Below are 15678 nucleotides of genomic sequence, written 5' to 3'. Positions count from 1 at the left end.
AGATCAACAAGCCCCTAGCTAGACTGACAAAATCAAACAGAGAAAAGACCCATGTAAACAAAATAATTAATGAGAAAGGCAACATTACTGTGAATCCTGAAGAAATTAAAAAAAATATAAGAGGATAATATGAACAACTGTAGGCCAACAAACTGGATAATGTGGAGGAAATGGACAATTTCCTGGAAACATATGAACAAAATAGACTGACCACAGAAAAAATAGAAGACCTTAACCAACCAATCACAAGCAAACAGAGCCAGTCATTCATCAAAAAGGTTCCCACAAATAAATGCCCAAGGCCAGACGGCTTCACAGGGGAATTCTACAAAACTTTCCAAAAAGAACTGACACCAATTTTACTAAAACTCTTTCAAACATTGAAGAAAATGGAACACTAAGTAACACATTTTATGAAGCTAACATCAATCTAAGACAAAAACCCGGCAAAGAGGCAACAAAAAAGGAAAACTACAGGTCAATCTCCCTAATGAATACAGGTGCAAAAATTCTCAATAAAATACTTGCAAATGGAAACCAAAGACACATTAATAAAATCATACACTGTGACCAAAGGGTTTATTCCAGGCATGGAAGGATGGTTCACATAAGAAAATCAATGTATTACAACACATTAACAAATCAAAAGAGAAAAATAAAATGATTTTCTCAATAGATGCTAAAAAAGCACTCAACAAAATCCAACATCTCTTTTTGATAAAAATGCCTCAAAAGGTAGGAATTGAAGAAAACTTCCTCAATATGGTAAAGAGCATATATGAACAACCCACAGCCAGCATAGTACTCAATGGTGAGAGACTGAAAGCCTTCCCTCTAAGATCAGGAACAAGACAAGGATGCCCGCTATCACCACTGTTATTCAACATTGTGCTGGAAGTGCTAGCCAGGGCAATCCAGCAAGACAAAGAAATAAAAGGCATCCAAATTGGAAAGGAAGAAGTAAAACTGTCATTGTTTGCAATTGATATGATCTTATATCTAGAACCCTGAGAAATCGACGATACAGCTACTAGAGCTAATAAACAAATTTAGCAAAGTAGCGGGATAGAAGATTAATGCACATAAGTCAGTAATGTTTCTATATGCTAGAAATGAACAAACTGAAGAGACACTCAAGAAAAAGATACCATTTTCAATAGCAACTAAAAAAATCAAGTACCTAGGAATAAACTTAACCAAAGATGTAAAAGACCTATACAAAGAAAACTATGTAACTCTACTAAAAGAAATAGAAGGGGACCTTAAAAGATGGAAAAATATTCCATGTTCATGGACAGGAAGGTTAAATGTCATTAAGATGTCAATTCTACCCAAACTCATCTACAGATTCAATGCAATCCCAATTGAAATTCCAACAACCTACTTTGCAGACTTGGAAAAACTAGTTATCAAATTTATTTGGGAAGAGAAGATGCCTTGAATTGCTTCTCTAAAAAGCAAAATGAAGTGGGAGGACTTACACTCCTTGACTTTGAATCTTATTATAAAGCCACAGTAGTCAAAACAGCATGGTACTGGCACAAAGACAGGTATATTGATCAATGGAATCAAATTGAGAATTTGGAGATAGACCCCCTGATCTATGGCTGACTGATCTTTGATAAGGCCCCCAAAGCCACTGAACTGGGACATTACAGTCTTTTCAACAAATGAGGTGGGAGAATTGGATATCCATATCCAAAAGAATGAAACAGGATCCCTACCTCCCACCCTACACAAAACTTAACTCAAAGTCAATCAAAGACCTCAATATAAAAGACAGTACCATAAAACTCCTAGAAGATAATGTAGGAAAACATCTTCAAGACCTTGTATTAGGAGGCCACTTCCTAGACTTTACACCCAAAGCACAAGCAACAAAAGAGAAAATAGATAAATGGGAACTCCTCAAGCTTAGAAGTTTCTGCACCTCAAAGGAATTTCTCAAAAAGGTAAAGAGGCAGCCAACTCAATGGGAAAAAATTTTTGGAAACCATGTATCTGACAAAAGACTGATATCTTGCATATACAAAGAAATCCTACAACTCAATGACAATAGTACAGACAGCCCAATTATAAAATGGGCAAAAGATATGAAAAGACAGTTCTCTGAAGAGGAAATACAAATGGCCAAGAAACACATGAAAAAATGTTCAGCTTCACTAGCTATTAGAGAGATGCAAATTAAGACCACAATGAGATACCATCTCACACCGATTAGAATGGCTGCCATTAAACAAACAGGAAACTACAAATGCTGGAGGGGATGTGGAGAAATTGGAACTCTTATTCATTTTTGGTGGGACCGTACAGTGGTTCAGCCACTCTGGAAGACAGTCTGGCATTTCCTAAAAACTAGATATAGAGTTACCCTTCAATCCAGCAATTGCACTTCTCTGGATATATCCAGAAGTTCTGAAAGCAGTGACATGAACAGATATTGGCATGCCAATGTTCATGGCAGCAGTATTCACAATTGCCAAGAGATGGATACAACCCAAATGTCCTTCAACAGATGAGTGAATAAATAAAATGTGGTATACAGACACAATGGAGTACTATGCAGCAGTAAGAAGGAACGATGTTGTGAAACATATTACAACTTGGATGAACCTTGAAGACATAATGCTGAAAGAAATAAGCTAGGCACAAATAGAGAAATACTATATGCTACCACTAATGGGAACGCTGCTGTGGGAGAAGGCAGGGTGTTGGGCTTCCCCACCTTGATGGTTGCTGATGTGCTCACAGACATAGGGGACTGGTGGTTTGACAGGCTGAGCCCTCTACCATGGCACTTGCCCTTGGCAAGACTGTTGCTGCAAAGGAGAGGATAGGCCTGCCTATAACTGTGCCTAAGAGCCTCCTCCTGAATGCCTCTTTGTTGCTCAGATGTGGCCCTCTCTCTCTACCTAAGCCAATTTGGCAGATGAAATCACTGTCCTCACCCCTACATGGGATCTGACACCCAGGTGTGTAAATCCCCCTGGCAACATGGAATATGACTCCCAGGGAGGAATGTGGACTGGGCATTGCGGGATGGAGAACATCTTTTTGAGCAAAAAGGATATGTGAAATGAGATGAAATAGCTTTCCATGGCTGAGAGATTCCGAAATCTGGTGGACACTCTTAGGCACAATATAGATAACACTTTAGGTTCTGATAACTTGGAATAGCTAGCAGTAATTACCTGAAACTATCAAATTACAAGCCAGCTCCCTTGAATCTTGAAGATGATTGTATAACAATATAGCTTATGAGGGGTGACAAAGTGATTGGGAAAGCCATGTGGATCACACTCCCCTTTGTCCAGTGTATGGATGGATGACTTCAAAAATGGGGGCTCAAAAAAAAAAGCACCCAGTGTTCTTTTTTAGTTTAATTGTTCTTTTTCACCTTAATTTTTATTCTTATTACTTTTGTGTGTGTGGTAATGAAAATGTTCAAATATTAACATTGGTGATGGATGCAAAACTATACGGGGGTACTGTGAACAATTGATTGTATGCTTTGTATGACTGCATGGTATGTGAATATATCTCAATAAAATTGAAGTATTAACAAAAAACAAGATCAAGTTTCTACTATGCATCAGATACTGTATGAATCAATGGTGAAGAGACAGAGGTTTGACATCATGGCCCCTCCTCTCAAGAGCTTTTTTCCAATTGAGTGTAGGAAAAATGGAACATGGTACATGCATGCATTCATTCATCTCTTAGACATCCAAGAAATAAATTTCCATTAATATGACATGTGTTATAAACAAAAGGGTAGGAGATTACCTAGTTAAATAGCATGTATATTTATACTTGAGGTGCACAAGCATGTTTATCTAAATAACTAACTGGAGATGGCAGTGATCTCTCCCCCATTTCATCCCACTGATGGTCCTGAAATTTGTGATTATTTTCTGTTTCAGGAATAAGCTGTGGATGCCTGCCAAATAGGATAAAATTCTTTACACATGCATAATATTTTAAAGTTTTCAAAGCAATTTCACACACCTTATTTCACTTGATCCTCAGAAATATATTACCAAGTAGGTAGACACACATCATTACATTTGCAGCTCCCAAAGAGTGCACTGAATGCCCTGGGGGCACCACAGCAAACTCAGAGGAGTGCCTTGGAATGATATCAATTTTCTGGTGAAATGGTGGTATTGAACACTGAGGTAGTTCACAGCATCAACATTAGATCTCATTACATTCCTTTTCATCACATATCTTTAGAAGCTGAGTTTTAGAAGTTGCTTTGATAAAAAGCAAGTACTGTATGAAAACCCATGTGGAATAGCTGATGAGGATATTGGTGTCCAATCTTACTCTAATGTTTGAGAAGATATACAGTGTCCACCAGGTACACATATCCCATTAGTAAGTATTGTGGTTAAGAGTAAAGTGAAAATGTTATTTTTTATTTCCATTTATGTGTATTATTTTTCAAACAGCTGTTAAGTAGTCAGTGCATGTATTAGTTAGGTTTCTCTAGGGAAACAGAATCAATGAGAGGTGTCTCTGACTATCAGATTTGTAAAAGTGACTCACACAACTGTACATATGCACAAGTCCAAATTCTGTAGAGCAGTCAGCAAACTGTCAACTCCAAGGAAGATGTCCAATGAACTCCTCAGGAAACGAACTGGAAACTTCAAGGAACTCCACAGGAAACACTTCACTGGGCAGACAAAGTAGAAATGAAAATCCTCTGTCTCACTTATAAGTCATCAACTGATTAATTGGATTAAATCCAGCCAATTGCATTCTCTCATTGTGGAAGACACACCCTTTGGTGCATCATCATTCACAGCTGCAGTCAATTGACTGATGATTTAATAAACCAGCCAGTTGGTTTATTAACCAGCCACAGATGTCCTTGTAGCAATTGTTAGGCCAGTATTTGCTCAACCAGACAGTTGGGTACTATCACCTGGCCAAGTTAACATATGACCCTAACCATCACAGTCCACCCCTTGTCAATTTGGCAGTTATACACATCACCTAAAACCATACTTTATCTCTCAGTAGATAACAATAACAGACATATATTTTGCCTAACAATACTCCACTGTGCAGCATACAACTGGAAATGCATTAAATCTCTCCAGAATCGGGAGCAAGTCCTTGGGTGACATTAACTTTCAAAATTCATTTCCTTTCGCTTAAATACAGCAAAATGAACAGTACAGGTTATGCCATATGATAAGGGGATAAGACAGAGAAGAAAGCAAAGATATTTGCTTTACAGATAAATACAAACATAATCATAATAAAACAAGGAGAAAAGATTCATGCCATCATAGTCCTTGTTTCTGTAACTGGTCACGTGGCCATAGTTCATATTTATCACTACCTTCTACCACTACCCATTCCATGTTCCCTTTACCCTCAGCAAGCACTTCAGCTGGCTTTGGTTCTTTCTCTGGTGGGGTGACCCAAACCTTCATTCCTGAAATTTCTTGTCCATTGGTAGTTCTGTCCAGATTGGGTTGTTGCAGTTTTCCATTGACTTTAACCACAGGGCATGGTAGTACTAAGAGATGCCCTAGGGGATCTTCCGTATTCCAGGAAAACTCTTATAGGATCAATCACCCCAGCCAGTACAGTAATCCCCTTGCTCTCCTGTTGATTCAGAGGCATAAGAAGACCAAAGTGGCTAGGTGGCAGTCTTAACTTCCAGTTCAATGGGATTATTGTTGTGTTTTCTGGTGGAAGCACTCCTCCTTTTGGAACCAAGACCTGTAGACCAGCAGAGCTTAAGCTTGAAGGGACAGGAAGCAAAAATTTACCTAGTGGATCAATAGGAGTGATAGTGAGTGGTGCCACTCCTGGTTCCACCCCTTGATTCCTGGACCCATGAATCCTGGCTATGGGAGAAACAGCACCATAGAGTGGATGTTGATTCAGAGCATACACAGCCTCCTGGAGAACACTGCCCTAACCCTGCAAGGTATTGCCACCTAGTTGGCGCCGTAATTGAGTCCTCAACAGGCTATTCCACAGTTCTATCAACCCAGCTGCCTCTGATGATAGGGAACATGGTAAGACCACAGAATTCCATGAGCATGTGCCCATTCCCTCACTTCATTTGCTGTGAAGTGGGTTCCTTGGTCCAAAGCAATGCTGTGTGGAATACCATGATGGTGGATAAGGCATTCTGTAAGACCATGGATGGTAGTTTTGGCAGAAGCATGTCATGAAGGGAAGGGAAACCTATATCCCAAGTATATATCTATTCCAGTAAGAACAAATTGCTGCCCCTTCTATGATGGAAGTGGTCCAATGTAATCAACCTGCCACCAGGTAGCAGGCTGATCACATCAGGGGATGGTGCCATACTGGGGACTGAGTGGGGGTCTCTGCTGCTGGCAGATCGGGCACTCAGCAGTAGCTGTAGCCAGCTCAGCCTTGGTGAGTGGAAGTCCATGTTGCTGAGCCCATGCATAACAGCCATCCCTACCACCATGACCACATTGTTCATGAACCCATTGGGCAATGGCAGGAGTTGCTGGGGAAAGAGGCTGATTGGTATCAACCAAATGGGTCATTTTATCCACTTGGTTATTAAAATCTTCTTCTGCTTAAGTCCCCCTCTGGTGAGCATTCACATGGGGCACAAATATCTTCATGTTGTTTGCCCACTCAGAAATAACTATCCATGTACCCCTTCCCCAGACTTCTTTGTCACCAATCTTCCAATCATGTTCCTTCCAAGTCCCTGACCATTCAGCCAAACCATTAACAACAGCCCATGAATCAGTATACAGATGCACCCCTGGCCAGTTCTCCTTCCAAGCAAAGGTTGTTTAACCTCCAGGGGAAGAAGGAGTAATAGAGGAAATCATCAATGAAAATTTCCCATCTCTTAGGAAAGACATAACATTATAGATCCAAGAAGCACAGCATACCCCAAACAGAATAGATCTAAATGGGCTGTGCCAAAACACTTAATAATCAGATCATCAAACATCACAAAGAGAGAATCCTGAAAGCAGCAAAAGAAAAGTGATCCATCACATACAAAGGAAGCTCAATAAGACTATGTGTGGATTTGGCAGCAGAAACCATGGAGGCAAGAAGGAAGTGGTATGATATATTTAAGATACTGACAGAGAAAAACCACCGATCAAGAATCCTATATCTGGCAAAACTATCCTTCAAATATGAGGGAGAGTTCAAAATATTCTCTGACAAACAGACAATGAGAGAGTTTGTGAACAAGATACCTGCCTACAGGAAATTCTAAAGGGAGCACTACAGAATAATAGAAAAAGACAGGAGTTAGATATTTGCAACACAGTTCCGGGTGATGGCAGCACAGCAATGTAAGCACACTGAACAAAGGTAACTAGGAATTTGGCTGAAAGAGGAATATGAGGAGCATGTGGGACACCAGAAGGAAAGAGGAAAGATGAAGACTAGGACTATATAACTCAGTGAAACCTAGAGTGTTCAACAATTGTGATAAAATGTACAAATATGTTGTTTCATGAGGGAGAGCAGATGAATGTCAACCTTGCAATGTGTAAAAAATAGGAAGATATTGGGGGAAAATACAATCAACATAAACTAGAGACTATAATTAACACAATCATTATGTTTCCTTTAATGTGGTGGTGGCAATATACCAAGGTAAATGCAGAAAAGAGGGGTGCATAGTGGGGGGGGGTTGTATGAGACTCTTGGTATTGGTGGTATTGTCTGACTCCTTATTCTACTTCGATTATCTTTCCTTTTGCTGCTTCCTAGCTCTCATGTTTTTTGTTTGTTTTTTTCTCTCTTTCTTTTTTCTTTTTCTTTTGCCTCTCTACCTTCTTTGACTCTTCCTCCTGCTTTGTGGAAGAAATGGAAATGTCTTTATATAGATAGTGGTGAGGGTGGTGAACACATAAATATGTGTCTATACAGGGAGCCATCAATTGTTTACTTAGGATGGAATGTATGGTGTGTGAATAAAACAATCTTTAAAAAATTGGGTTGATGATGAAATCTTGAGGGCAGTACACTGAGTGAAATAAGCCAAACACATAAGGACAAATATTGCAGGGTCTCACTGATAGGAACTAATTATAATATGTAAACTCGTAGACAGGAAATATAAATTACCAAGATATAGAATGAAGCTAAAGAATGGGGAGCAGTTGCTTAGTACGAGCAGAATGTTCAACTAGGATGAACTTAAACATTTGGAAATGAACAGAGGTGAGAATAGCTAACATTTCTGAATGGTGCATGAATGTGGTAGAAAGGGGAAGCTCAAAGTCATTTCTGTCACTACAAAGCTGGAGGTTTAAAGATGGGAATATATAGAACAGTAAACCTTGTGGTGGGCAATGTCTGAGATTAACTGTACAAATATTATAAATCTCCTTCATGAACCAGAACAAATGTATGACACTACAACTAGAAGTTATTAATAGTGGGGTATATAGGAAAAAATATATACTCCTATTGCAAACTATATACTTGAGTTAGCAGTATTTCAACATTCTTTCATGCACAGTAACAAATGTACTACACCAATACTACTAGTAAACAATGGAGGGGGGTTGGTTAGGGTTATGGGATGATGTGTTTCCTTTTCTTTTCTCTATTTTTTCTTTGTCTTTATTTCTTTTCTGGAGTAATGAAAATGTTCTAAAAATTGAAAAAAATTAATTGTGGTGATGGATGCACAGCTGTATGATGGTACTGGGGACAACTGATTGTACACTTTGGATTTCTGGATAATTGTATGGTATGTGAACAATCACAATAAAAAGTCTAAAAATGGTTCTCTGGGGGTGACTCTTAGGTGCCATTACAAGTAGGCTTAGCCTCTCCTTTACAGTAAGAAGCTTCACAATGGCAAGCCACAAGATCACTGGCTTGGCCTAACACAATGGTAGTCCCCAATGCTTGTGAGAATATCAGGAATCCACCACATGGGAAAGTTAATTTCCACATTTTTCCTCAGGCCCTCAAGGGGTCCTACAAATACTCCTTACTCTCTGCCAAAATTACTCTGAGGTGTATCAGGGTTTCACAGTAAGCTGTACCAACCAACCAGATCTCACCTCTATTCAAGGTTCCATGTAATTATGGTGTTTGATTAAACTGACCATACAAGTTAAATCATATAGTGTGCTACAGAAAGTATAGATTTTGCACCAAATAAACATCTCTTCCTTTGCTGTCACATGGAATTTGAGGTTTTAAAACACGGTCAATATCATCCTTCACCCTTTAGTCAAGTTTACCTTAGTTCTAATCAAGTCCATTTCATTCATATCTCTAATTGAATTCCAGACCTCTTTTTAACCAATTTTCCAATCATGTTCTTTCCAAGTCCCTATCCATCTGTCCAAAGCACTGGCAAAAGCCCATGAATCAGTATATAAATGTATCTCTAGTCATTTCTCCTTCCAAGCAAAATGAACAATCAGGTGGACTGCTTGAAGGTCTTCCCACCAGGAAGATTTCCCTCAATGCGTTCCTTCAAAGTCCACCTGAAATGGGCTGCAGTGCTGCAGATGTCCACTATCATGTGGTACCCATATATTATACAGAACCATCTGAAAATCAGGCCTCAGTTTTGTTTTCTTCCTTAGTCAACTGATTGCAAGAAACTCCCCAAGGGGCTATATTTGTGGGCTGGGAAAGAGAAGGTAACATGGCAAGTATAAGAAAGTACACTTTCTCAAAATGGCAGAAAACAGTTACAGGACTGCATTTACTGGAAAAGGGCCTAATCAAGACACCACAGCTTCAATAAGCCATGGGGAAAGCTCCTGGTGCTCTTTCATCCTCTCCTCAGGGCAGTTTGGAGCCTGACAGGCTCCCTTTTTGGGTCCCTGGCCTTGTTCTGCCTGGGAAAGACTGACTTAGGAAACGCTTCTCCTGTGTGCCACCCACCTCACCCCTGACTCAGAATTTGCCCTCTAGGCAAAAGCAGCTTTAGACAGCCAAAGCAGTTTAAGAAACAATTGAGAGTGGAGCAAAGGCTTAGCTGCTTTATGTTCTGCAGTGGAACATCCAGGAAAAGGAGAAGGTCTGTTTCCTGGAGAATAGAAGGAGCATTCAAATTCCTATAAACAGGGGAACTCCTAAGGCCACTAGCAAGCAAAACCCCAGGACATGACACAGTCGCAGAAAAGACAGGAGGAACCTGTACATAGCTGAGGACTCTCTCTCCTCAATCTTCCAACTTCTTGCAAAGCCAATGTAAACAAAATAGCATGGAACTGGCACAAGGACAGACATACAGACCAATGGAATTGAACTGAGAGTTCAGGTATCAACCCTCAAATATACAGTCAACTGATTTTGGGGAAGTGTGCCAAGTCTGCCCAATTGGGAAAGAGCAGTCTATTCAACAAATGGTGATGGGAAAATTGGATGTCCATATACAAAAGAATGAAGGTAGAGCCTTAATTCACACCATATACAAAAGTCAACTCAAAATCTACCAAAGACTTAAATTAAGAATGAGGACTATAAAACTAGAAGAAAACACAGGGAAGCATCATCAGAACCTTTTGTTAGCCAATGGTTTTTTAGACTTTAAACCCAAAGCAAATGCAAACAAAGAAGAAACAGACAAATGGGACCTTGTCAAAATTAAAAACATTTGTGCTTGAAAGGACCGTGTCATGAAAGCGTAACAACAGCCTACACAAGGGGAGAAGACATATGGAAATCACACATCCAATAATGGTTTAATACATAGAATATATTAAAAATCCTACAACTCAACATGAAAAAGACAAACCCAATTAAAAAATGGGCAACAGACTTGAATAGACTTTTCTCCAAAGAGGAAATGCAAATAGTCAAAAAGCACATGAAAAGATGCTCAACACCATTAGTCAGTAGAGAAATGCAAATCAAAACCAGAATGAGATACAATTTCAGACTGACTAGAATGGCTGCTATTAAAAAACAAACAAAAAATTACAAGCGTTGCAGAGGACGTAGAGAGATAAGAACATTCATTCATTGTTAGTAGAAAGGTAAATTGGTGCAGCAGATGTGGATGATTGTTTGGCAGTTCCTCACAAAGTTAAACATGGAACTACCATATGACCCAGCAATCCTAGTACTAGACATACACCCAAAAGAATTGTAAGCAGGAAGTCAAACAGAAACTTGCACACCAATGATAATAACATTTTTGACAATTACCAAAAGATGGAATCTACCCAAGTGTCTATCAGCAGACGAATGGATAAACAAAATGTACATACAGGAAATGGAGTATTATTCAGCTGTAAAAAGGAAAGAAGTTCTGACACAACAACATGGATAAACCTTGAAGACATTACATTGAGTGAAATAAGGCAGACTCAAAAGAACAAATACCGTATCGATCTCACTGTTATGAAATACAGAATAAGCAAATCCACAGAAGCAGAAACTAGAATATAAATTACCAGGGATTGAGATAAGGGTAGGGAACGGGGAGTTAATGCATAAATTGTACAAAGTTTCTATATGGATGATGGAAAATTTTGGGTAATGAATGGTGGTGATGCAGCACAACACTGTGAACGTGATTAATAGCACTGAAATATATATTCGAATGTGGTTAAAAGGGGAAGGAAATGTGGGGTTCCATATGTATTACCAAAATAAAAATTAAAAAACAAATTCACAGGACTGTACAATATAAACAGGGAACCTTAAGGTGATCCACAGAATCAAGTTAATAGTGCAATTATAAAAATGTTCTTTCATCAGTTACAACAAATGCACCAAATAACGCAAGATGTTAAAAATAGGGTGGTATATGGGACCTATATTTTATGAATGATTTTTCTGTAAACCTACAATTTCTCTAATATAAGAATTTTTGATATGCAAATTATACTGCAATAAAGCTGTTTAAAAAAAGGGCAGGATAATACCACCTATAATGAATAGGGTTATTGTAAGGATTAAAAGAGACGATGTATTTAAAGGTACATGGTACAAAGCACTTGATATATATTATTCCTTTTTCCTCATGATACCTTATCCTATTTTTATCAAATATTAAGCTCCTTTTTACAGATCATCTATATAGTATTATTGCCAAAAATGTTTATCATGAATCTAATCAGGTCTTTATCTAATTTCCAGTTTGCAGAATATATGATAGAAAAACAAGTTAAAACAAACCAACAGGAAATGGTGAATGGAGGGGGGAAGAGGTGATTTCACTAAATAAAAAGAGACGTAACAAAGAGATGCAACAATCAAATGCAGTTTGGGCCCCTTGAGTGGATCCTGGTTTGAACAAAGCAGCTAGAAAAGACATTTTAGTGACTACTGGGGTTGTGTGAATATGGATATGGTATTAGATGACGTTACGGAATTAAGAAATTATTAATTTTATGGCATTGTGGTTATATAAAACATGTCTATATTTTAGAGATGTATGCAGAAATATTTAGAGGTGAAATACCTTAAGGTTTGCAATTTTAAATATTTCAGAACAACAGATGCAGCAAATATCACAAAATATTAAGAGTTGCTAAATCTAGGTGATGCATATATGAGTATTTGACAAATTTTTCTGGTTTGGAAAATTTACAATAGGAAATTTTGAAAATTTAACCAGTTTGTCCATATTTTCCTTGCAATAAGGGGGACAGAAAACAGCAGAGTATGTGGCAAACTCCTAGGATAGCCCAAACTCTAAAGAGGGGATCAGAACACTTTTTCCCATGGTTAACTACATTTTAGTGTATCAAAACACTTTGTTAAAGCTGGGAACTGAATTCAAGTCAGATCTCTGTAGACTATTTTTAAAAGCTAAATTGAATGCCTAACAGAATGCCTGGCTGTTCTAAGAAGTTCACATGGAATATCTAACTTAATTTTCACAAGTAACTCTATGAAGTAGGTACTATAATTATCCTCATATTATTGATGAGACTTCAAAATCAACCCTGTAGAAACTATACTAGGGAAAAGGAAACATGAATTCCAGGAACTTAAACACATATATACAATATCCCAGGGGAGACACAAACTGGCATCCTTTGCCACTTGCAGCAGAGGTACAGAAACACATGAAACCAGAATTTAAAATATACATGCTAGAGAATGTAACATGGTGGAGCTGCTGTGGAAAACAGTTTGGCAGTTCTTGAGAAAGTTAAACATAGAATTACCATGTGACTTGGCAATCCTCCTTGCAGGTGTATACCCAAAAGAACTGAAAGCAGGGACTTGAACAGATACTTGCACACTGATGTTCACAGCAGCATTATTAACAATTGCCAAAACATGGAATCAATACAAGTGTCCATCAATACAGGGATGGATAAACAAAATATGGTATATACTCATAATGAAATACCATATAACCATCAAAAGCAACAAAGTTCAGATATATGCAACAGCATGAATAAACCTAATAGAAATCATGTTGAGTGACATAAGCCAGACACAACAGGACAAATATTATACAATCTCACTGATATAAAATAATTGGAATAATCAAATTCATAGAGTGAGAAATTAGAACACAGGTTACTAGGGGCCAGGGGGAGTGTAAGGAATGGGGAGTTAATGCTTAATTGGTATTGAATTTCTGTTTGGGGTGACAGAAAAGTTTTGGTAATGGATGATGGGGATGGTAACAAAACATTGTGAATATAATCAACATGACTGAATTCTATACCTGAATGGGGTTAAAGGGGGATATTTTAGGTTGTATTTATGATACTGAAATAATCCTTAAAAAATAATCACTGCTTAAAAATTCATAGAGACAGAGAGTAGATTACAGGGGATGAGGGGGAGGGGAAATGGGGAATTAATGCTTAAAGGGTGCAGAGTTCATATTTGGGGTAATGGAAAAGATTTGGGAATGAATGGTTATGGTGGTAGCACAACACTGTGAATGTAATTAATCCCAATGAAAGTGCTTAAAATAGGAAATTTTATGTTGTATATATGTTGCTACAATTCAAAAAAATAATGCTTAAAAAAAGTAAGCATCGTAAAAAAAAAATCAAAGAAGACCAAAATATGGAAGGACACTACATGTTCATGGATTGGAAGGCTAATATAGTTAAGATGTCAATTTTACTGTATTGATTTAGAGAGTCAATGCAATCCAATCCAAATACCAACAGCTTACTTTGCAGAACTGGAAAAGCCAATTACCAAATTTACTGGAAGGGTAAGGGGAGCCAAACAGCCAAAACATCTTGAAAAAGAATTAACGAAGTTGGAGGAGTCACACTTCCTGACTTTAAAGCATATTACAAGGGTACAGTGGTCAAAACAACATTGTACTGGCATAAAGATAGATATATTGACCAATGGAATCAAACTGAGAGTGCAGAAAATAGACCCTCACACATCTACTGCCAACTGACATTTGACAAGGCTGCCAAGTCCACGTAACTGGAACAAAATAGTCTCTTTAACAAATGGTGGTGGGAGAACTGGATAGCCATATACAAAAGAATGAAAGAGGACCAGTACCACATACCATAACAAAAATTAACTCAAAATAGATGAAAGACCTAAATTTAAGAACGAGGACCAAAAAACTCCTAGAAGAAAATGTAGGGAAGCATCTTCAAGATCTTGTGGTTTCTTAGACTGTATACCCAAGGCGCAAACAACATAAGAAAAAATAGATAAATGGGACCTCCTCAAAATTAAAAACTTGTGTGCTTCAAAGGCTTTTCTTAAAAGACAGAAAATATTCCCTGTTCATGGATAGGAAGGCTAAATATCATTAAGATGTCAATTCTACCCAAACTCATCTACAGATTCAATGCAATCCCAATCAAAATTCCAACAACCTACTTTGCACACTTGGAAAAGCTAGTAATCAAATTTATTTGGAAAGAGAAGATGCCTCGAAAAGCTAAAGACACTCAAAAAAAGAAAAACGAAGTGGGAGGACTTACACTCCCTGACTTTGAAGCTTATTATAAAGCCACAGTAGTCAAAACAGCATGGTACTGGCACAAAGACAGACATATAGATCAATGGAATCAAATTGAGAATTCAGAGACAAACCCCCAGATCTATGGCTGACTGATCTTTGATAAGGCCGACAAAGTCACTGAACTGGGTCACAATGGTCTTTTCAACAAATGGGGCTGGGAGAGTTGGATATCCATATCCAAAAGAATGAAAGAGGACCCCTACCTCACACCCTACACAAAAACTTAACTCAAAATGGATCAAAGATCTCAATATAAAAGAAAGTACCATAAAACTCCTAGAAGACAATATAGGGAAACATCTTCAAGACCTCGTATTAGGCGGCCACTTCCTAGACTTTACACCCAAAGCACAAGCAACAAAAGAAAAACTAGATAAATGGGAACTCCTCAAGCTTAGAAGTTTCTGTAACTCAAAGGAATTTGTCAAAAAGGTAAAGAGGCAGCCAACTCAATGGGAAAAAAATTTTGGAAACCATGTATCTGACAAAAGACTGATATCTTGCATATACAAAGAAATCCTATAACTCAATGATGATAGTACAGACAGCCCAATTATAAAATGGGCAAAAGATATGAAAAGACAGTTCTCTGAAGAGGAAATACAAATGGCCAAGAAACACATGAAAAAATGTTCAGCTTCACTAGCTGTTAGAAAGATGCAAATTAAGACCACAATGAGATACCATCTCACACCAATTAGAATGGCTGTCATTAAACAAACAGGAAACTACAAATGCTG

Source organism: Choloepus didactylus, chromosome Y, assembly GCF_015220235.1.
Source record: "Choloepus didactylus isolate mChoDid1 chromosome Y, mChoDid1.pri, whole genome shotgun sequence".
Taxonomy (NCBI): domain Eukaryota; kingdom Metazoa; phylum Chordata; class Mammalia; order Pilosa; family Megalonychidae; genus Choloepus; species Choloepus didactylus.
The sequence above is the reverse complement of the archived record's forward strand: the minus strand, read 5'-3'. Positions refer to the sequence as shown.